Below are 23,807 nucleotides of genomic sequence, written 5' to 3' on the forward strand. Positions count from 1 at the left end.
TGAACGGATCCTGTTGTATTATGTCTTCTATAGCCATGACGGCTTGAACTCCATTCAAAGTCAATGGGGGACGGATCCGTTTTCTATTTTGTCAGAGAAAACGGATCCGTCCCCATTGGCTCCGCTTCTTCAGGCGGACAGCAAAACGCTGCAGGCAGTGTTTTGGTATCCGCCTCCAGAGCGGAATGGAGACGGAACGGAGGCAAACTGATGCATTCTGAGCAGATCTTTTTCCATTCAGAATGCATTAGGGCAAAACTGATCCGTTTTGGACCGCTTGTGAGAGCCCTGAACGGATCTCACAAACGGAAAGCCAAAACGCTAGTGTGAAAGTAGCCTAAACTGTAAAGAATCCTTTCCTGTACTGATGTTTAAATCGCCTTTTCTCTACAAGTAATGAATTTCCCCTGGTGCTTTGTAAAGTATTTCATAAATCCTGTTCAATACATTTGTACTGACCACACCTGCATTCTTACATGCAAATGAAATCACCTCTAAGGCATTACTTTTTGAAGCTGAACAAGCCCAATTTTTTAAGCCAATTTTTTAAGACAGACTCTGATCCCAGCAGTTTAGCCCCTCAGATGCCGCGGACAATAATATTCATCATAGCCTCTGAGCAGAAGGACAGAGGGATAGAGCACAATGTCCAGGTGCTGAGTACTGGCAGAATGTTGTTACACTGGCAACCCATGTCTGCTGCTGCTCTACTATACTGGGAAGCCAGTCATTGCTCCACTCACCCTGTGTGTATTGGAGCTACTGTAGTATTCAGTGAAACGTCTCTGTGGTACTGCAAAGGTTAACCTTCCCTCTTGTTTTCAGTTGAGCTGCTGACTAAGGTGCTGATCAACCCTACTATTTATTCTGGGCACCTTGTTCCTCCCCTTTGCTTTATGTATTCTAGTGTTTGCTAGTCCTAGCGAAGGTTTGCTTTTGTGTCTGTCTAACTAGTGATGAACGAAGCAAGCTTCGGATGTTACATCCAAAGTCGCTTCATTCAAAAATTCAGATTAAGGCCTCATGCACACGACCGTTGTGTGCATCCGCGTCCGTGGTTCCGTTTTCAGTTTTTTTTTCGCGGCTCCATTGACTTTCAATGGGTCAGTGGAAAAATCGGAAAATGCACCGTTTGGCAGCCGCATCCGTGATCCGTGTTTCCTGGCCGTGAAAAAAATATGACCTGTCCTATTTTTTTCACGGTCAACGGTTCGCGGACCCATTCAAGTCAATGGGGCCGTGAAAAGTCACGGATGCACACAAGATTGTCATCCGTGTCCGTTTTCCCTATCATTTTCAATGCAAACTTGACTTATTTTTTTTTTTCACTTTTCATGTCCGTGGATCCTCCAAAAATCAAGGAAGACCCACGGACGAAAAAACGGTCACGGATCACGGACCAACGGAACCCCGTTTTGCAGACCGTGAAAAAATACTGTCGTGTGCATGAGGCCTAATACTGTATGGATATTCGTCCCCGTACAGTATTAGAATATATGGGCTCCGATGAGCCGAAGTTAGTCATTAGCAAAGTCGCGTGTGACTTTGTCTAATAACTTCAGTAGTTGATTTTTAAAGTGGAAAACCAGTTTTAAGCTTGAAACTGAAGTTTGGTTTCAAGTTTTAAACTCATAGATCCATGTCAATTTCAGGAAGCCACTAGTGGCAGCTTAATGCAAAGGTTTTTTGCAACTTCCATTCATTTCAATGGTAACTGAATAAATTCCTACGCATTGAGCTCCCCCTAGTGGTAGCTACAGACAGACAGCTTTCATATATATATATCATATGAAGTAATATGCAGGGCGATAGATCAGTATGAGATATATCAGCATATTTATGCCAGCTGTTTGATGTAAATACAATGAGAAATATGGTGTTCAGTGTCATATTTATGAAGCGCTTGTTCCAACTTTTCCGACAAAGAAGTTGGGTAAAGTGGATAAGGCAGTGGGAATATACAGTACAGACCAAAAGTTTGGACACACCTTCTCATTCAAAGAGTTTTCTTTATTTTCATGACTATGAAGGCATCAAAACTATGAATTAACACATGTGGAATTATATACATAACAAACAAATGTGAAACAACTGAAAATATGTCATATTCTAGGTTCTTCAAAGTAGGCACTTTTTGCTTTGATTACTGCTTTGCACACTCTTGGCATTCTCTTGATGAGCTTCAAGAGGTAGTCCCCTGAAATGGTTTTCACTTCACAGGTGTGCCCTGTCAGGTTTAATAAGTGGGATTTCTTGCCTTATAAATGGGGTTGGGACCATCAGTGGCGTTGAGGAGAAGTCAGGTGGATACACAGCTGATAGTCCTACTGAATAGACTGTTAGAATTTGTATTATGGCAAGAAAAAAGCAGCTAAGTAAAGAAAAACGAGTGGCCATCATTACTTTAAGAAATGAAGGTCAGTCAGTCAGCCGAAAAATTGGGAAAACTTTGAAAGTAAGGGCTTATTTGACCATGAAGGAGAGTGATGGGGTGCTGCGCCAGATGACCTGGCCTCCACAGTCACCGGACCTGAACCCAATCGAGATGGTTTGAGGTGAGCTGGACCGCAGAGTGAAGGCAAAAGGGCCAACAAGTGCTAAGCATCTCTGGGAACTCCTTCAAGACTGTTGGAAGACCATTTCAGGGGAATACCTCTTGAAGCTCATCAAGAGAATGCCAAGAGTGTGCAAAGCAGTAATCAAAGCAAAAGGTGGCTACTTTGAAGAACCTAGAATATGACATATTTTCAGTTGTTTCACACTTGTTTGTTATCTATATAATTCCACACGTGTTAATTCATAGTTTTGATGCCTTCATAGTCATGAAAATAAAGAAAACTCTTTAAATCAGAAGGTGTGTCCAAACTTTTGGTCTGTACTGTATATATTTTTTTCATTAAAACTGTTATCCAGTCATAAAACTCACAGTGCGGTGGGGCATACTAAGTTTTTAAGTAACCCAATAAGATCTGTGTATGCCTCTGGATCTGTTTTGGCATCCAGTTTAACTATTCTTTGTATTTTTAATGCCTGTTAACTTGTAACTACACAACATGATTAATGTAAAAACATGAAACATTTGTTAAAATTGAAGCTTTAAATCTAAAAGAAATGGCCAGGGATCAGAACTTTAACTTAATCCCCATATCCCATAAATGTGGAGATTGGTTCCTGCAATATATATATATTTCACAAGGTTCATTTAGCTTTTCTAAAGCACCCAGAAGACAAGCTAGTGAAGCATGCCTCGAGAGGAGAATAATGAGCTGTCAGGGAGTGCAGATTAGAAGCAATGCACCAGCTCTGCGAAATACTCAGCTATGCTCTTATCAAGCATGTGGATATCAAAAAGGCTTTTCAGAGAATCCATGTATAACCATGAAAGTAATGCAAACAAACACACAGAGTGAGCAAAATACTCCACTACCATTATAAATTTGCCTTTCCAGATATGTTGGAAATAAAAGCATATTTTATAAGCTTCTTCCCAGGTTCCAGAGTAAACTTTTTCTCTTCCAAATCTCTGATTTCTTTGGCCAGACAAACAAAAGTCTGCTTGTAAAGGAAAAATATTGTTGTGAATACTAATCAGTGGCCATATTTGGTGTGGCTAAAATCTAGAACAATGACACAGTCTGTATGGTAAAGGTTTGAAAACCCATAGTGAGGCCAATAGCTGCTAATAATTGGGCAATTCATGACCCTCAAGGCACATTAACGTTCTACCAGCAATAACTGGCTTCAAGGACCATTCCTCTGCACTATTTTGTAGTAATCTTTATAAAGTTACTAGCGTATATACCCCACGTTGCCCCTGTGTAATCTATATAATTATTTTCTTTCAGTTAAGTACTCATTGTTGTCTTTGGCCCAATTAGAGAGTTAAAGAAAACATCCACCATTTTTAAATATTTTTTTTTTTTTGGGCCCCCATACACATTAGTGTATTGTTGCCATAACCTGCTGTTCTTGGTGGGTTCAGCCAACAGTTTAATATGGGGGAGAAAAGGATCTGGCAAAGTTTATATTTTCACCTGATCCTTTTGTTCCCCCAGGAGATAAGACTACGGCAGAAATACACACTGCCTCTCCCTCCATTAAATACACAGGCAAATTTGCTGAGCTGATGTGTATGCGGGAGATCGGAGGGAGTTGGTGCAACGAGCGCCACCCCCCAATGCCCTATTGCCTCCCAGGTGAAGTAGGAAATGCAGAGTGGTGAAATAGTGCAGTCTAAATGTCTCTAATTGTGTGTCCCAGTGCTCCCACCTTGGTCCTGCTGGACCCTGGGCTTTGGCTGTGAAGCAATAAAAAGGGGAAGATAATTGAGGGATAAAAGAAAGATTGAGTCCAGACCTTGTATGTAGTTGAACAGCAGCTTTACTTGAGTAAACATTCATCCAAAACAATCTTCAAGCTTTATCTTGTCCCAGCAGGTGTTAGCATAAAATGGCAGGCTTCTTCAATAACTCTGTGTCACGATGGGGAGTGGGGAAAACCCCCCACCGTACGATGTCATAGATATAAGGTAGCAACTAAGCCTAGATGCTGGGATCAGGGAGCAGTTCACCTCCTAAAGCATCCCTAAATCTGGCCCTAATCTCCTATCTGTATGAGCCGACCCTGATGGTAGGAGGGCCCATACGCCGGAACTTTAGACCCCTGAAATACCTCAATTACCCTGAGGTAAGGAGAAAGGGACAAGAGACCAACTGGTTCATCCACGACACGGATGAACCAGAGTCCCCCACAGGCCTAGCAAAAAAGGACAACACACCAAGGAAATGACATGTAAGTAACCAGTGGCCAGAGACAACAGAACCAAGAACAACAGTAAATCTGGTCACTTACCTGCTGCAGCTGCTGGAAGACACCAAAGAAGAACACAGTAACCTGGAACCCAAACAGACGCGCTGCCATCCAAACACCTTCCGGATGCAGTCCGTACTGACACACAGGAACCAGGACTCCAGTAACTGCACATCGTAGGACAATGGTTCACCCCTCCGGGAAACCAACCCCCTTCCGGAGGGGGAAAATGGTTCACCCCTCCGGGAAACCAACCCCCTTCCAGAGGGACAACACACACAGGCAATCGTCTTGCACACATGCAGGGACAAACACCAACAACATCCTAGACATGTAACAACAAACAAGACATACAGCAAACCCTGAACATAAACCCACACCAAACATACAAGTAAGGTTGGCTACATAGAGGATATAAGGGAGACAAAGGAATGACATTGCTAAGAGACCTCGATGTCCAACAAGGTGGCCCTCAATGACTGGGGAGATGGAATAGCCACAGAATGGAGCATAGCTTCCAGCCCAAAGCAAGGTTAGATCACAACTCACCTCCAAGCTACAAGCAAAGGCTAAATAGCTAGAAGAGACCACACCCTGATCTAACCAAGTCAGGTTATTAACCCCACGCACACCACACAGCAGGGAGACACAACTTAAAGGGGAAGTGCACGTGCAAACCACAAACTACACGTTGACACAAGCAATGAGTCTGCGCGGCAACCGCGTCACGGTCAAACACCAATATGATCGTGACACTCTGTTTGCTCCCTTTATCTGCTGTATTGACAAGCTTGACTAAATACTTTGCTTTCTTTCTTTAGGCTGCACTTTAGTCTGGTTTCTGTACTTTAGGATTGTCCTGGTATATTGGCTGGGGTGCCTTCAACTGTTATTCCCCTCATGACACTGCTTAAGCCTGGTTTCTGTACTTTAGGACTGTCCTCAGTAAAACTTATTTTCAGCCGAAGAACTCTTCCTCTTGGTGATTTCTCTTATGGTGGCCAAAGAACTATTCCTCTGGCTCCTATTGCTTGCAGACATCTTTCTTCATAGCCAGAAGAGCTTATGGTGCTCCGGCTGGCGTAGGCATGCCTGGGGGTGGCCCTGCTCACACTCCTCTTACCTAGCTTTGAACTAGACTAAATCTAACTGGAAACTTCTGCTCCACCATTCCAGCAGGAAGCAGGACTTGTACACTTCTGCCCAAAGGGAGGAGAATGTAATAGTAAGTTCCATTCTCTCTAACTATAGCTCTGCCCTTCGCGCTGCCACCTGCTGGTGAACCAGGCATGTAATAAAACAGTTTCATAAAGATATTATCATTGCACCATGTAGGACCAGGACAGAAATACACAGATGATATTCAGGTTAGCCTATTAGAGATAGTAGCTGGGTGCAGGAGTGGTAACAACAATCTGGGGTGTTAAATACCCCCTTACTTAAAACCAAACCGCCCTCGGCTTGTGCTTAGGGTATGCTCTGAGGGTACCCAGGAAAAGTTAGAGTGCTGCATGAGACTATTTATTATTACTGTATACATAAACTGATATAGCAATGGCTACCACTAGGTCTCTGCCCGTATTAGTAGGGCGTCTATTAACTGTTTTCCCTTTTGGTAATAACTAGAGATGAGCGAAGTTTTAAAAAATTTGATTTGGCCGGTTCGCCAATTTATTTATTTTTTTATTTGGGGCGAATTGCGTAAAAAAACGGCTATTTCCTGGCTGCAGAGAGCCTTTATAGTAGTGTAGAACACTGTGCCTTGCAGTAACACGCATAGGGAGTCTGCTGTGGTAGTGAAATAATACTGTGAGTCAGTATGACATGCAGTTGACAGGCGCACACTTCACTTTTTTGTGCAGTCATGGGGCCAAAACTAGTATGAACTCAGCCTTTTAGGTCGATATTAGCACTAAGAACAAGTGCACTCCTTTTACAGAACCTGTTCTATTAAAAGCTTACACAAGAAGAGCCCCCCGACGGAGTAGAGAGGGTGTCAGCAGTAAGTCCATGTTGACGTCGCTGATTATTTTGCCCTTCCTCTGATCTGTCAGTGTAGCTGGCCAGCTAAGACCTGTCCTAGGTTGCTAAAATAGCTTATATGGGCATACAGCTAGACCTGCCAATAGCCTTAATACAGTTCCTATGTTTATGCATTAAAGACAAAAGCAGAGTTATTTACTGTGACATCATGTTGTGGATGTCATATAACTGTTATATTTTGTGTTCACAGAAGCAGAAAAGATAGTATGCCTTTAAAATTAATTTTGTAATGTAAGGTAAGCTCAATGACACAGCAGAAACAACAGAAAGCATAGAGTTAATCTGTTGTTGCTGGGCAGAAGTCTAGACCAATCACAGCCAGCTTCTCACACAGCAAGAGTTTTCACCAATCACAGCCAGCCTCACACACAGCCTGTCTGGGAATTCCCCTAGCAGGAGCTGCTAGAATCACTACTGACCAGACAGCGGAGCTGAACAGACACACAGTTCCAGTCAGAGTCCAGGTTTATGGGAACAAGAGGCCAAAATAGGTATTTAGTTATATAAAGTTCATATTGTTAGTATTGTGATTAGAACTGTATACTGAACCAGTTATGAAAGAACAAATGGAATCCAGCTCCTCTTAAAATATGCTTTAATCGACTTCCATAAAATCCGACATCAAATAGGACACTTTGCTGTATTTGTTCGTTTGCACCTGACCGAGTCCAGGTCTGATTTTCCGTGCTCCAATGGGAGGTGGCAGGTGAGATCTGCAGTGATTTTCTTTCACTGAACCAGTTATATATGTGTTTACTTACAGTTCCACCAAATTGCATACAATTGCAAATTGCAAGCATACAAACTGTGAACTGCTCATACCAGATCATAAGCAATTGCATACTGCAAACTGCAAATAAGTGAGAGTACAGATACTCAAGAGAGAAATATATCCACCATTTTATGTTGAATGACAAGATTAAACAGTTGAACCACCATCTTATGCATACCGTCATTTTGTGATATCTTTTCAACACATATTATGTACATGGACTATCTGCTGCGGAGGCGGCAGTGTTATATATGAAGAAAAGTGGAAGTTAATAAAGAAGTTATTTGAAGCATTTGGTCTGCTCTTTAAACCTACTGTTTCCATAGAACAGCGCTAGAGAAATTACAGAGTAATAAAATCACATAAATATGGTGGCCAATATGGGGGAACCGCTCAGACCTCAAACACTGTAGCATGTTTCTCATTGGGGGAGCAGTCCCACCGCATGTGGACCGCAGCAAGCGACCATCCCCAGCAAAAAATGAGTACAATGGAGGATGCCGGCGCGGTCCACATGCACCACAAAGGCATCCTACACAAAACGGAGCATTGTGCGGATGAAAATATATAAATATATAAATCACAGAAAAAAAATGCACCAAACGGATATGCCACTGACTATACTAGCTAGTCATACAAGCAGATATTAAAAGCTGAGACTTTTGCCAATATATTCCTGTCAGGAACACATCGGAGCCCCTCATGCACCACGTCACGGTCTCTCAGCATGGCAAGGGGTCCTACCACTACGCTAACTATGTTGTGAAAACGGTCTGAAGGTGATGAAATCCAGCTCACAGCCAAGCTTCCACACAACCGCACAGCAGGACAACTAATGCAATGTGAATAAAGCAAGACTGTAAGCCACACCCATATCAGACCGTGTGATGGAGGCTACCAGGTGCAAAAGAATGTTTAATGCCAGGTGAAGGCACATTCAATACATATGGAACAAAATCACAGAAATATAGTGGCCAATATGGTGGAACCGCTCAGACCCCAAACACTGTAGCGTGTTGGGGGAGCAGTCCCACCGCATGTGGACCGCAGCAAGCGACCATCCCCAGCAAAAAATTTGTACAACTTTAGGATGCCGGCGCGGTCCACATGCATCACAAAGGCATCCTACACAAAACGGAGCACAGCCAAGCTGTGTGGAAGCTTGGCTGTGAGCTGGATTTCATCACCTTCAGACCGTGTTCACACCATAGTTAGCGTAGTGGTAGGACCCCTTGCCATGCTGAGAGACCGTGATGTGGTGCATGAGGGGCTCCGATGTGTTCCTGTCAGGAATATATTGGCAAAAGTCTCAGCTTTTAATATCTGCTTGTATGACTAGCTAGTATAGTCAGTGGCATATCCGTTTGGTGCATTTTTTTTCTGTGATTTATATATTAATTACAGAGTAATAGACAGTCTGGTTAGACTAAAAGTCAGAGATATCAAAATTCTTCTAATGCCATAGCGCAAAAGGCACTTCATAGTGCTGCACCTGCCACAGTGGAACTATTGCCCTCAGAGGGCGAAGTGATAGCGCTCCTCAACTTGCACAGTAAAGAGCACATTAGAGCAGCGGAGCGGCAGCATATACTGCTGCGCAGCAACTGATCCCTGAGTGAGCAAGCAAAGGCACCTCAGCGGAGCTACCATAAAGACCATAGAACGTGTGCATTAGTCAAACTGCAGTCAATTCTTAAAGTGGCAGAACGGCAAAGGCAAGATAGTCAGAGAAAGAGCGCCAACCCTCCTATTCGTATTGATTGTCAGTATTGCATTTCAAGTAAAATTTCTGAACCTAGTATTACCATGCCACTGTTAGAGGATGCAAAGATAGATAGAGTAGAAGTTGAAGAGCAAGGGAACCTGTCTGAGGTAGAAGAGTCTGATATAGCATTAGTCTTGCCTCAAACAAATATAGCCCAAGCAGATGAACTAAGACGTTCATCACGCGCCAGAAAACCGACCCCAAAGATACTGGAAAATTTGGAGCAAGAAGCAGCATTAAAAGGAAAAATGTTCACCAGAATGTATGAGAAGTGGAAATTATATATTAAAGGCATTTGTGGAATGTTAAAACAAAAAAGTATAAGAAGGAACTTGAGTGATATGGTAGAGACGGGAGAAGAATCTGAATCAGAGCTTATGGCAGCATATGTCAACCTGAGGTCGCTTACGACAACTTCCCAGGACATTGTAAGGAACATGGACACATGTACTGCAGTAACTAAAGATTTAGTAAAGCTCATGAGAGAACTTTCATCTGCAGCTAATTATGATCAGGTTAAAGCAATAAGTAGAATGATTGAGCTTTTTATGAGAGACTATGCTAGATCCTTAGGGGGAACCACAATCTCAAGTGTGACTTCCTTCGCTAGCAGAAGTGCCACCCACATATCAGAGTCCTCAATCACTTTAGCCAAAAGAAAGGAATTAGCTGAACAACTTGTGCCAACTGATCGCTGAAAAGGAAGCTGAAAAGGATCCACAATGCCATCAGATAGAAGCTGAAATGGATGCACAACGCCATCAGATGGAAGCTGAAAAGTAGGCACAGCACCATAAAATAGAAGCTGAAATCGAGGCACAGCACCAACAGATGAAAAGTCTGGAAAGGCAAAAAGAAGTTAAGATCATAGAAGCCAGACTCAAAGTACACAAAGAGGATATGAATCAGAGTAGTCATAGGTTCAAATCTGTTCTAAGTGAAGAAGCAGACTCCTACTTTTCTACTCACATCCATGAGAATGGAAGGTAATCTCCAGCATTTAGTGAGAGAATAAGTTATTATCCTTCCATCCCTGCTCAGAAAAACAAAGAGAGGCCTAGTCCAGTGTCAGGAAAAAGGTGTGTAAATTTACCCTCTACCTCCTCCAGAAAAGATAAAGAAAATGACTCACCTAATTCAGAACTAAGTGAGAAAATAGAACCGGATGATTCTATTCCTAGATGTCACAGCAATGCTCAGGAGAGTGCTACAACTATTGTCCCAACAAGACCACAGAGAACAGTCCTACCACGAAAGGTAATCACAGGAGGAAAGGGTGAACCCTATGCTGTTCAAACGGATGTTGTTGGAGGAAAACAACAGATCGCAAACTCAAGACAGGTGACAGGATTGTGTCATCGAATATCTGTCCAAGAGTTACCAACTGTAAGTCCAGCAAAAGTAATCAAGATCCTTGAATCCAACTTTGCAGATATAAGTTCTAAAGAAAAGAGTGTATCAAAAGAAGACATAACGTGCGTACACACTCTAGAATAAAATATTCAGCAGAATCAACAAGGTCATCTTGAAATGCCCTTACCTTTTAGAGAATGACCTTGTCTGCCAAATGACAGAAATATTGCCCTAGCAAGATTGAAATGTTTGAAGAAGAGATCCCAAATTCAAGCAGGATTATTTGAAATTCATGGAAGGCATCCTCGAAGAAAGACATGCAGAGAAAGTTAATAACCGACCTAAAGAACGAGAAGTGTGGTACATCCCACATCAAGGTGTTTACCACTCAAAGAAACCAGATTAGAGTAGTATTTGATTGCTCGGCAAAGTACAATGGTGTTGCATTGAACGATCATCTACTAAAAGGACCAGATCTTACAAACACTCTGCCTGGAGTACTCTGTAGATTCAGAAAGTATCCCGTAGCGGTCATGTGTGACGTTGAAAAGATGTTCCACCAGTTTCATGTGAAAAATGAAGATAGAGACTTCCTGCCTGAGGTTTCTATGGTGGGAGGACGGAGATACAGATACAGAGCGAGCAGAATACAGAATGAAAGTACACTTATTTGGAGCAGCAACATCTCCAGGTTGCGCCAATTATGGTATGAAGTACCTGGCTAATCAGAATGAAAAGGATTGCCCATCAGCAGCAAATTTTCTGAAGAAAAACTTTTATGTAGATGATGGTCTCATAAGTCTAGAGTCTACAGAATCTGCAATAAAACTAGTGAAAGAAAGCCAAGAGTTATGCGCAAGAGGAAACCTGCGCCTTCACAAATTCATCTCAAACAACAGAGAGGTACTGGAATCCATCAGTGACTCTGAATGTGCAGCAACAATCAAGAATGCAGATCTCAATTATGCTCATCTTCCAGTTCAGAACGTGTTTGGATTGGGATGGAATGTAGAGAACGACAAGTTCTTCTTTGAAGTATCTATTGAAGAGAAAGTTGCAACTAGACAAACCATTCTTTCCGCAGTGGCTTCTATATTTGATCCATTGGGATTCTTGGCCCCAGTAATCCTCAGAGCAAAAGTTTGGATGGGATGAGCCCATACATGAAAATTTGAGGCCAAGGTGGGAGAGTTGTATAAGAGACTTGCAAAACTTGAGAGAAGTTCGGATACCCAGATGTTTTGTACCTCAGGATTTCGGAAAATACAAGAAAATAGAACTTCATCATTTTTCAGATGCCAGTAGTTATGGTTATGGTCAGTGCTCCTACATCAGAGTAATAGGAGAAAAAAAGATACACTGTGCCCTGGTTATGGGGAAGGCCAGAGTTGCTCCTACCAATTTCAGACAATACCAAGACTTGAACTGACAGCAGCCGTTGTTTCAGCATCAGTAAGCAACTTTCTGAGAGAAGAATTGGAATTGAAAATAGATGAAGAATAATTTTGGACAGACAAACAAGTTGTCCTAGGATACATAAACAACGAAGCTCAAAGATTCCATATCTTTGTCGCCAACAGAGTTGAGAAAATTTTGAAAAATAACAAATCCAGAACATTGGCATCACATTGACACAAAGCATAACCCAGCAGATCATGCTTCAAGAGGCCTGAATGTAACAGAATTGGAAAATTCTAACTGGTTCACCGGTCCAGAGTTCCTTTGGGAAAAGGAAATCACTCCCAGTAAAGGTTACACAGAATTGTCTATGGGTGATCCAGAAGTAAAAGTTATACAAACATTGAGCACTGCTGTCAAGATGACATACTTGAAAGACTAGCCAGATATTCAAAATGGAATACAGTCATAAACGTAGTAGCTCGAATTCAACATTTGGCAAAGGGAATCAGAAAGAAGGAATTGTTAAATGTAGAAGGAAGAATGAAAGCTGAAGAAACAGTCATAAGACTCATTCAACAGAGTTTCTACAGTGAAGAGTTGAAGAGACTTAGTCAAGAACCTAAAAAGCTTTTAAACAACCACCCATTGTACAAGCTTAATCTTGTTCTGCAGGATGGTATACTGAAGGTGGGAGGGAGACTGGAAAATGCATTGTTACCTAGCAGAGTGAAGCATCCAGCAATTCTACCCAAAAATTCGACCTTCACAAGATTGATTATTAATCACTACCACAACATATCCTTGCATCAAGGAAGAAGCTTTACCCAAAGCTGTTTGAGAGAAGGTGGTTACTGGATTGTAAAAGGAAGCAAAGTTATAGCAAAGTATATCAGTAAATGTGTAGTCTGCAGAAAGGCACGTAGACCTACAGAAGAACAAAGAATGGCAGATTTACCGGCTGATCGTGTAAACCCATCAACACCATTTCTACATAGCGGAATGGATTGTTTTGGCCCATTCATCAGCAAACAGAACCGCAAGGAATACAAGAGATATGGACTAATATTTACATGTCTGAGTTCCATAGCGATTCACCTGGAAATGTTAGAAGATATGTTATCTGACGCATTCATCAACGCCTTGAGATGTTTCATAGAAACAGCAAAGAATGAATTGAAGAAAGCGCTAAAAGAGATTGATAAAGAAAAAGTAACTGAGTATTTGTTAGAGAAACAGTGTAATTTTCACATGAATGCTCCACATGCAAGCCATACAGGAGGAGTTTGGGAAAGACAAATCATAACTGTGAGAAATGTGTTAAGTTCAGTGTTGAAAAAGAACGCCGGAAAAATAGATGATGCTTCACTTAGGACCCTATTCTATGAAGTAATGTCTATTGTTAACAGTCGTCCACTTACAGTTAATACCATCAACGATCCAACAAGTTTGGACCCTTTAACTCCCAACCATCTGTAGTGTACAGGGACTGTAATGCCCGTCACTACAAAAGGGTCACTTGGTGTGCTGTCGTCCCCCCTTATTTATGGGGAAGTTGGTATATGTCATCTTTATAAAATGTCATGAAATGTAATGCTATGTATTTCCCTGTTACTGTGAAACTTGCATGTACAGGTCTGCTAGGGGTGTCATTCCAGCTCTTAGTCACTAGAGGGAGCTAGGGAGCCCTAGTTTATATAAGGCCCAGTCAGGGAAAGGAAAGTCAGTCTAGAGTCTTAAGTGGGAGTCTAAAGCTGCAGCCTGTAGTCTGAAGTTGGAGCTTAGACTATGTCAGAGACAAGTCCAGGCCTGAAGCCTGCGGACCAGGAGAGGGTATTGCAGTCCCTGTAACCGGGTTCCAGATCCAAGGAGAAGGTTCCCCTCCTGAACTTATATATGCAGAAGCAGGAAGACCACTGTTAAACAGCCTGGGAGTTCAGAAGTTTCCAGAGTCTGTGCTGAGAGAGACAGAGGCAAGTCAAGAAAAGCAAGAGGTACTCAAGACAACAGAGGAGGTACTTGATAGAGATAAAACCAAGGATATACGCCAGAGCTAGGGCATTGGACCTTGGAGAAGATTTTCTATGTTCTAGGATCAGTCAGGAATAGAGTGCAAGCTGCCTGTACTGCAAGTCCTGTGTTTAACACTCTGAAGTCACATTGCTATACATATATTGCCTGCATCAACTGTATTGAAAATCAACTGTCTGCAAAGGAACTGCGTTTCCGTTAATGTCCCTATATGATGACTACTAAAGTTTGAGTTCTGCTTTAACATCACGTGGTTCCTCAATTATTCCTGCTATCAGCAAACGGCGTGCCACCGTTTAATTGGCACTGGCGTCACGAACATTTCTCATCATCACCTGCCCTTGCAGAGAGTCAGCCGTCTCAGGTTAGTGTCTATTGCACTACAACACCCAGGAACATTTCTAAACCTAACTTGAGTACGCTGCACCTCTCTTTTGGCGTCACGAACAGGATACGCACGCTTTCCAGTGCAAGAAGCGTGAACTTTGTGCCTTATACAGTTGCCCTGTGACCAAAGTGACAAATTGCCTGTTTTATTAAAGTGGACTTTGTGGACTGAAAATCCTACCCAAAGTGTGCCTAAAACCTCCAAAAAGCGCTGTACAGTGTTGCGCTATCAAGAGGAAGAAAATCGCCACATTGGAGTGTGGTTTTATGGACTTTTCATCATCCTGCTTGCTGTCAGTGAATAGACGGCGCTTCTACCAAAGATGGCCGCTGAGGCTACTGAAATAGCTGCTGCGTCATCTTCATCCCGAAAAGGCGGGAAAAATTGGCGCCTTTCTGAGGAAATAGCGGGAAGGAGTTCAAGGTCAGGCGCCACTGCTTATCTGGACATTTGCATGTCGGCTAGCATGGACTCCGCCTTCCATATACTGGAATACCTGGGGGGGGCGGCCTCCCAGTGCAATGGGAGGAGCTGGCTGATTTAATTGACGCGACCCTATCGCTCTCCAGAGAAGGATCGAGCATGTTGGAGAGTGAACAGAGCTTTGCTGCAACGTCCGCGCCTGAAATACCAGAGATGACTGATATTGGTGTAGAGCCAGAGGAGGCTCCACCGGCCTACTCTCCGGGACCGGAGAAACCCGCCTGCCCGCCACGGGAGAAAGAACCAGAGCCCTGCTATGGCTCTTGGAGAGACTTCTTTCAGCCCTCTTTCAAGTGGTCCTCACTAATGGCAGAGATCCGGGAGGCCGCTATAAAGCGGAATACAAAGACTAAAATCTATTATGAGGAACTGACCAAGACTATCCATGAACGACACACCAACACCCAACCCCGCCTGGAAAGGAGAAAGGGGTTGGTGGTGTCCTTTGACAAAGCCCGTGGCTACGGGTTCATACAAGATTACCTGACTGGCAGAGACCTATATGTTAACAGAAGATCTGTCAAGAGAGACTACCTCCCTTCCTATCAGCACAGCCTCCGCGAGGGAGAGGAAGTGGAGTTCACCCCTGCCGAGAGCCTGAGAGGCCCTTATGCAACTGCTGTGACCCGTCCCAAGCGAGAACCTGAGGACTGGGAGGCAGAAGAAGAAGACTACTCTGGCTGCGAGCGGGAACCGGAACGCTCTCCAGAGCCGGCCCATCACGCCTTCCAGGAGCGGAGCTCCTTCTTTGGGCCTAACGTCTTCTGGCAGCCAACCGTGTTGGAAAAATGGGTGAGCCCCTATCCTTCCCCCGAGCTGCCTCGTCGGGAGAAGACCATACAAGATATGGAAAACTTAAAAGGACTTCGCAATACCTTTGAGAACATCCGGAGGGGTCAGAGACCCAATGCATCACCAGAACCTGCAGAGGCCGAGTCCGCGCCAGCAGATGACAGCGACTCTGACACGGAGAGCATCGGTGAACAGATTGTCCGGCTGGAGGAGAAGTTGCGGGAGCTGCGCAAGATCGCGACCGCCAGGATCCAGACGCCGCCAAAGAAGGACGAGGTAAGGGTGCCTGTCACCACCCGTAAACCACCGTCTGCTAATGTTGCTCCGTCAAGGCCCCAAGGAAGACCCGTTATTCCTGTGAGTTGCTGCACCGAGCCCACCGGACCGCTTGCGGCGGCGGTACCAACTGTCTTACATCCCACAATTATCATGCCGGGACCAGTACAGTCCACCCAAGGGTTTACCCCTAGGCCCATGGGGCCAATACCTATTAGGGGCCCCTTTACCTTGCAGCTGCCCACTAACACCGTTATGTGGGCCCATCCTCCTGTAGAGGACTACTACATGTCGTATTTGCCAGCAGAGCCGGGTAATGATGACATACCCCTGTGAATCAGCCTGCTAGGCCTTTGATTTATTTCACCAAAGAATGATGTTATTAACCCTTCCAGGACAGGAGTCCTATGTTTCCTGGTCGTTTGTTGCTGCTGCCAGTTTATCCACGGCTCAGTGGTAGGTGTTAACCACTGAAATTACAAGGTCAACAAAGCCAAGTTTGTTTCCAGGACCTCCTGCCTGCTTTTGCTATCCCACGCCAAGTTGTGCCTGTTCCTTTGTTGCACCTTTTACCCTTAACCCCCTTTTCAGGTTGATCAGGGGTATTACAGCACTTGTTTTATATTCTACAATTTTATTGTGCAACTTGATACTAAGGAACCGTGCCCGGAGACAGACTCAAAAGGACCTGAGCCTCTGAGATTTTTGCTCTTTTAAAAGGAAATGTGCCCAGAGATGGACTCCACCGCACGAGAGCCTCTGTGATTTATAGGAAAGTAACCTGGGTACGGACTCATGTTTGTTCTTTGAGCCTCCAAGAACTTTTATACTGTTTTATCTATTTTGCTGTTCTATTATGGATTTATTCATTGTCATGGACTATCCTGGTTATAATGTTACGCTGTGCCAGGTCAGCGCCCCAGTTCCATTCACTATCCTGAGGAGAAGAGAACGACGCCCCTTGTCACCACCCTTCATCTTTGCCAATTGGACCTGATATGAATGTAAATGCAGATGAATTACATATATGTAAGCCTGCATGTCTCTTTTTTCTGTTTCAGGTAGAGATTCCAGTTGGGCGAGCCCTGATGGAGTACGAGGTCATACTCAGCTTAAAGCAGTGGGGTATGTAGTGTACGGGGACTGTAATGCCCGTCACTACAAAAGGGTCACTTGGTGTGCTGTCGTCCCCCCTTATTTATGGGGAAGTTGGTATATGTCATCTTTATAAAATGTCATGAAATGTAATGCTATGTATTTCCCTGTTACTGTGAAACTTGCATGTACAGGTCTGCTAGGGGTGTCATTCCAGCTCTTAGTCACTAGAGGGAGCTAGGGAGCCCTAGTTTATATAAGGCCCAGTCAGGGAAAGGAAAGTCAGTCTAGAGTCTTAAGTGGGAGTCTAAAGCTGCAGCCTGTAGTCTGAAGTTGGAGCTTAGACTATGTCAGAGACAAGTCCAGGCCTGAAGCCTGCGGACCAGGAGAGGGTATTGCAGTCCCTGTAACCGGGTTCCAGATCCAAGGAGAAGGTTCCCCTCCTGAACTTATATATGCAAAAGCAGGAAGACCACTGTTAAACAGCCTGGGAGTTCAGAAGTTTCCAGAGTCTGTGCTGAGAGAGACAGAGGCAAGTCAAGAAAAGCAAGAGGTACTCAAGACAACAGAGGAGGTACTTGATAGAGATAAAACCAAGGATATACGCCAGAGCTAGGGCATTGGACCTTGGAGAAGATTTTCTATGTTCCAGGATCAGTCAGGAATAGAGTGCGAGCTGCCTGTACTGCAAGTCCTGTGTTTAACACTCTGAAGTCACCTTGCTATACATATATTGCCTGCATCAACTGTATTGAAAATCAACTGTCTGCAAAGGAACTGCGTTTCCGTTAATGTCCCTATATGATGACTACTAAAGTTTGAGTTCTGCTTTAACATCACGTGGTTCCTCAATTATTCCTGCTATCAGCAAACGGCGTGCCACCGTTTAATTGGCACTGGCGTCACGAACATTTCTCATCATCACCTGCCCTTGCAGAGAGTCAGCCGTCTCAGGTTAGTGTCTATTGCACTACAACACCCAGGAACATTTCTAAACCTAACTTGAGTACGCTGCACATCTTCTTCACCTTAAGTCGGATTACATACAGCCACCGCCTGGCAAGTTCACCAAAGAGAATCTATATGCTAAAAGGAGATGGCGAAGAGTTCAATATCTATCAGATCAGTTTTGGAATAGATGGAGGAAAGAGTACTTAGCCAATCTTATGCTAAGAAGTAAATGGCAAACACCTAGAAGAAATGTCCAAGTTAGTGATAGTGTTAGTGAAAGAAGAAGATTTACCTAGAAGCCAATAGAAATTGGCCAAAGTTGTAGAAGTTTAAAAGGATGAAGACAAACTAGTAAGAAGAGTGTTGTTACAAATAGGAGACTCAAAACTTGACAAAAAAAGGAAAACGTCTCACTACTCCACTCAAGTTGGAACGTCCTATATAGAAGTTAATTCTACTTCAGAGTGATAAAAGACACTTGGAAGTTGAGAACCTGATGGAAAATTCCTCAAATTCATGTTCAAGTCCTACCACTAAGAACATAGAATTATAGGTAATTTTGGTGGGAGTGTAGCTGGCCAGCCAAGACCTGTCCTAGGTTGCTAATATAGCTTATATGTGTATACAGCTAGACCTGCCAATAGCCTTAACACAGTTCCTATGTTTATGTGTTAAAGACAAAAGCAGAGTTATTCACTGTGGCATCATGTTTTGGATGTTATATAACTGTTATATTTTGTGTTCACAGAAGCAGAAAAGATAATATGCCTTTAAGATTCATTTTGTAATGTAAGGTAAGCTCAATGACACAGCAGAAACAACAGAAAGCATAGAGTTAATCTGTTGTTGCTGGGCAGAAGTCTAGACCAATCACAGCCAGCTTCTCACACAGCAAGAGTTTTCACCAATCACAGTCAGCCTCACACACAGCCTGTCTGTGAATTCCCCTAGCAGGAGCTGCTAGAATCATTACTGACCAGTAGGGATCGACCGATATTGATTTTTTAGGGCCGATACCGATACCGATAATTTGTGAACTTTCAGGCCGATAGCCGATAATTTATACCGATATTCTGGGAATTTTCATTTTTGAGAAAAAAAAAAAATTCATACACAAATCTGCTGAAAATTAATATGTTTATTGTTAATGTGTATTTTGGTTTATTGTTAATGTGTATTTTTTTTTTTTATAAATCTTTTTCATTTATACTTAATATTTTTGTATTTTTTTTTTTTTTACTAACTTTTAGCCCCCTTAGGGACTAGAACCCTTGTCCTATTCCCCCTGATAGATCTCTATCAGAGTGAATAGGAGCTCACACTGTCCCTGCTGCTCTGTGCTTTGTGCACACAGCAGCATGGAGCTTATCATGGCAACCAGGGCTTCAATAGCGTCCTGGCTGCCATGGTAACCGATCGGAGCCCCAGGCTTACACAGCTGGGGCTCCGATCGGAGGAGCAGGGGAGAGGGGATCCTGTGGCCACTGCCACCAATGAGTAATACTGGGTGGGGGGGAGGGGCGCACTGCGCCACCAATGTTTTTACTATTGGCCGGCATTGGGGTGGGGGGCGCACTGCGCCACCAATGATTAATACTGGGGGGCTCTGGGGGGGCGCACTGCGCCACCAATGAAGAGGAGTCTTTCATTCATTCATATACAGGAGGCGGGAGCTGGCTGCAGAATCACATAGCCGGCTCCCGACCTCTATGAGCGGTGGCTGCGATCCGCGGCACCTGAGGAGTTAACTACCGCGGACCGCAGCTGCCGTTCATAGAGGCCGGGAGCCGGCTATGCGATTCTGCAGCCAGCTCCCGCCTCCTGTATATGAATGAATGAAAGGCTTATCTTCATTGGTGGCGCAGCGGCCACAGCCCCTCCCCTCCTCTTGTCTTCCGTCCTGTCATTGGAGGCAGCGGCAGCAGCATCACAGGGGGGAGGAGACACTGCTTCCTTCTCCCCTGTGCTGCGGAGGGAACACAGAACGCGCTGAGAGCAGCGCGTTCTGTGTTCCCCATACGTTATCGGTATATCGGCAAAATAGATGCCGATACCGATAACGTTCAAAATCCTCAATATCGGCCGATAATATCGGCCAAACCGATAATCGGTCGATCCCTACTGACCAGAGAGAGGAGCTGAACAGACACACAGTTCCAGTCAGAGTCTAGTTTTATGGGAACAAGAGGCCAAAATAGGTATTTAGAACAGTTATATAATGTTCATATTATTAGTATTGTGATCAGAACTGTATACTGAACCAGTTATATATGTGTTTACTTACAGTTCCACCAAATTGCATACAATTGCAAATTGCAAGCTACAAATTGCAAGCATACAAAATGCAAACTGCTCATACCAGATCATAAGCAATTGCATACTGCACACTGCAAACCAAGTTGAGCAAGCAGAACTATTAGTTACACCTCAGATATACCTCTCAGATAGATCATAAAGTGCTTGAATAACTTAAAGTGAGAGTACAGATACTGAAGAGAGAAATATATCCACCATTTTATGTTGAATGACAAGATTGAACAGTTGAACCACCATCTTATGCATACCGTTATTTTGTGATATCTTTTCAACATGTGTTATGTACATGGACTATCTGCTGCGGAGGCGGCAGTGTTATATATGAAGAAAAGTGGAAGTTAATAAAGAAGTTATTTGAAGCATTTGGTCTGCACTTTAAACCTACTGTTTCCATAGAACGGCGCTAGAGGAATTACAGAGTAATAGACAGTCTGGTTAGACTAAAAGTCAGAGATATCAAAATTCTTCTAAAGCCATAGCGCAAAAGGCACTTCATAGTGCTGCACCTGCCACAGTCAGAAGAATGACCCCCAAAGAACAGATCCTGTCTGTTGAGCATCCGCCTTCACTCGGTCAACATTTGGTCAGTAATCCATCAGTATTGCTAATGCCAAAAAAAAACAGGAGTGGATCCAAAACAGAGATGACATGTGAATGGAATATTTACATAACTTCTGTGTTTAGTAGCCACTCCTGCTTTTGGCTACCAAATCACAAGCCAATTCATTTTTATTTTTTTTGAAGAGGGAGAAAAAAAAACGTTTATTTCACAAACAGGACACCGCAGGCACAGAAGGGGCAAAGTCACAAGATTTAAAAGACAAACTGAAAAAAAAAAGTGCTTCATCAAGAAGAATGGATTGATGACCAGTGTCGGGGTGACTACGATGGTAATGCATATTGATCATGAAATGTATGGGGTTCTAGCTGATAACTGGAGGACAATCCAGCAAACAAGCCGATTCAAGCTCATTCCTACAGTGCAGGCTACACAGTCACAGCTGGAGGGTAACTGGTCAGTACAGGCAACACCCGAAAATCTTCATAAAAAAACCTTCGTATGTGCAGGTTTCACAGCCGCTGTAACAGAACGGTAAGAAGCGGTGTAACATGTAGTAAGCACTGCAGGGATCATGTCTAAGACATGTACGTCCGGGGGGTCCCGAACATTGTGGACAAGGTAAGAAATGAGAGTCGTCCATGTGTTCAATACTGGATGTTATTGATGGCCAGCTCCGTGATAAATCCCAGCACTCGGATTAGGTAGTCCTTACTAAGGAACTTCACTTTTCCTACACAATGCGCTGATGCCACAGATGTCGTCACCTTGACGAGCTGGGTTGCTGATAAGTGGATTCTAAAGTGTCTGAAGAACTGTGAGTAAAGACATTTGAATAAATTGTCCACTTTCTCCAACGTGACCTCATCCTTTAATTTATGAATATTAATCCATAAAGTCTTGAAGTACTTTGCGTGGATGGCATAAGAAATTTCCATGTGAGGTTCGACGGGCACAGAGAAAACAAGCTATGTGGCCGACACTGATCCAGACACATCATACCCGGTCCACATCGCTGCTAGCCACGTGGGGTCCCGAGAACTGATTACCAGCTTACGGAAACAACAGTCAAAGTTTCTTTGGAACCACGTCCCTACGATAGCCGTGAGCGCCTCAGAGCCGTTATACAGGAAGAGCGGAAGGCAAGTAAATGTAACACCTTCAATAGATCGTCCTCTATCTATGTCCTGCAGAACCAACCTGTCCACACAATCCGGTCCTCTGTGCTTGCCTTGGTGAGTGGATGCTTGGATGAAATCTGTATGAGCACAGCCAGTGGATTTCTGTCCTTTCCTTTCAGTCTAGGTAAACAGGAAAATGTGGCTTTTAGGTTCAGCTCTGAGCCCACTTCAATGGCAAGACCCTTCTGCTTCTCGGCAGCTATGTGGGCAGACAGGTGCTTGGAATACTCTATTCAGTCTGGTGTATGAGAAATTATATATCAGTGTCACGCTGTACAGATTCCATTGTTTTTCAAGGAGCAAAGCAGCCTGTGCCGGATCAAGAGTTTCCTCCAAGGGGGTGCACTGCAGGATTTTTCTTTTAGACAAGCTTCACAATCCAGGCCATTGATGTGCAGAGGTCAAGCTTCCGGGAGGATACCTCGAGCCCTGAAAATGACTTCTCCTTCGTGCCGATGACCTACTTCTTCGGGTTAACACCCCATCAGTAGGTGTTTGCATAACCTTGTGATAAATGATGTTCCCGTTCACTGACTGTAAACAGAGATCTTGACAGACAAATGTATCAAACACTGCCACCATCTTTCTAGGCCACGTCTCCAGTCCCCTGACCAGACAGATTTACCAGCATCTGTTCCAGGACATGAAGCAGTGGAATGACATCGTTCATCCCGTAGTCTTGGCGACTGACAAATAACGTGGCCTCCTCAAAGGGCCTGAGTAAAGGCAGGTGTCACGCATGAGCTGCCACTGGCTGACATTTAAGTTACACAGGGGAGTACTCCTGTCCTTTTGGATCATCAAGAAATTGTTTATGGCCGTTCTCTGTGACACTGGCTATTTTTCTTAAATTGTATGGATGCTTGTACATTAGTTACATAGTGGTGAAATTGTTATTTGAAACTGGCTATTTGGGGGAAAATTGATGGGTGACTGTACACCTCCCTTTGCTGTATGGGCCAAATTACACAGTGGTGAAATTTTTAATTTCAAAGCAAACTGTGCTGCTCTGTATCTCTTGTGAAGTCAATGTCTCCAACTATGCCCCTCGCGCGATTTACACCAAATACATTATTTTCATGTAGAGATCCAAGAATTATGTTGGAGGCATGTAGTGTATGCAAGCCATGTGCGACCCCTCTCATCATTCTCACTCTGTTCTGCACCTGGTTTGCCTGGGCGAACAGAGTCACACAGGGGAGGAACTGCTCGGTGTCCTTCAGCAATAAATTGAATCCTGGCTTTCTCCGCGACAACTGTAAATCGGAACCATGGTGACAGACAACGGGAAGAACATGGTGTCGGCGCTGCGTTAAGGATGGCACACGTGTTCAATCTGGTTGTCAAGCGGTTCCTGAAGTCTTCCACCCATCTGCAATCCTAAAAATGGCCAGAAAACCTTGCATGCACTTCAGCCACTCGTACACCGCAAAGCACACCCTCCTTGAGCTGCAGCGGCAGAACGGCATCCCCCAACATAGGCTGATATGCAACGTTTCCACCCGTTGGAATTCCACCCTCCATATGTTGAACCGACTATACGAACAGAGAAAGGCCATCAACGATTTCTTGATGATCCAATAGGACAGGAGTAC

General features: G+C 43.8%; 1 pseudogene; it reads right to left on the reverse strand.

The window, feature by feature from the left end:
* Positions 1-316: 316 nt before the first annotated feature.
* On the reverse strand, positions 317-22,713 carry LOC121002720 (annotated as a pseudogene).
* Between the last annotated feature and the right edge of the window lie 1,094 nt (positions 22,714-23,807).

This window comes from Bufo bufo, chromosome 5 (genome assembly GCF_905171765.1).
Source record: "Bufo bufo chromosome 5, aBufBuf1.1, whole genome shotgun sequence".
Classification (NCBI taxonomy): domain Eukaryota; kingdom Metazoa; phylum Chordata; class Amphibia; order Anura; family Bufonidae; genus Bufo; species Bufo bufo.